Here is a 1,463-nt window from a genome sequence, read left to right on the forward strand (position 1 = left end):
CTCATCCTATAGCCCTCAAAGAGCTGATATCAAAGTTTACTAGGTTTGAGACAGGCCAGTAGCTATCAATGTGAAAGCAGACAGTGTGAAAGCCAACTTTGGCATGATGTGAAAAACTGATGATGTGGCAATAGCAATATGTAAAGTCATGGCAATCCTTCAGCCATATCCCCACATGAACTTATTATGTTTTGAGATAGGACAGTAGGTATCAATATGAAAAGCTTAGAATAGCCTTTCCTAATGTGAAAGACAACTTGTGCATGATGTCAAAAACTAATGCTGCAGCACTGGCAATATGTAAGATCATGTCAACCCTTCAACCTCATCCCCATAACCTAGACAGGGCCAAGGACACCATAACCTACATATCAACTACAAACTTTTGTAGTCTCAAAAAGCGGACACTACAAACTTTTGTAGTCTAAAAAAGCGGACACTACACACTTTTTCAAATGAAAAAGCAGACACTACAAACTTTTCCAATAAAAAAGCAGACACTACAAACTTTTCTGATGACAAAAGCAGACATTACAAACTTTTGTAGTCTAAAAAGTGCCTTTTCTAAAGGCTCTCATGCTCTCTTTTGCATATGATTCCTCAAACTAGACATGGAATAGAGTCCCTGCAATGTATCTGTATATTCCCCAGCCATTTCCCCATCAAATATGTGTTTGTAGTCTTATGTAGTGTATCAGTAAACTTTGTAGTTGAGTCCGACTTTTTTGTAGTCTATCAGTAAACTTGGTAGTCTATATCTGACCATTCCTTTTCTAGGGCATGTACCTTCCTTTTTTGGTCATTTTTCCCACGATACAATAGTTGTAGCCCTTTCTTTTAGCTTTCTAAATATACTGAAATCATATTGTTTGGTTTTGTTTTCATGGAGAAAAATGCAAAAAACAAAAAAAAACGCAACACTTTTGGGATTCCTTTACCTCATATCACCACAATGGGAGCACTTCAGAACATAATTCAAACAGATTCAGGAAGCTACAGTGTAGGGCTACAACTTTTGTTTTTTGACCATTTTTGGTAATTGGTCATGTGACCATCATCCCAACATCCCATTACATGGACCCTGATAGGTAAAATCATTCTCTGCTTGGTTTTCTTCACTTTTTGGTCAAACCAGGTGATATTTCCCTTTTGGGATGGAACCTGAAGTGGACCCTGAAGGCAGTGCCTGATGTTCTGTACACCATTTTTATATATATTCAATTTTTCCACTATTTTTCTGGCTATTTTTGGATATATTACCATATTTGGAACTGGACCCTGGACCCTGACAATGTTACCCAACATGATGATCAGCAATGAGCCCTAATTTTTCCTGATTTTATTGCTATTTTACATTTGGAAATGCACCCTGGACCCTGAAAGGTCAGCTGCCGCTAAAAATGAAATATTCATTGAAAGCGCCAGGTACACATATGAAAAGTGCAATGAAATCTCCTAGGAAT

The sequence above is a fragment of the Laccaria bicolor genome, genomic scaffold (assembly GCF_000143565.1).
Source record: "Laccaria bicolor S238N-H82 LACBIscaffold_33 genomic scaffold, whole genome shotgun sequence".
Lineage (NCBI taxonomy): Eukaryota > Fungi > Basidiomycota > Agaricomycetes > Agaricales > Hydnangiaceae > Laccaria > Laccaria bicolor.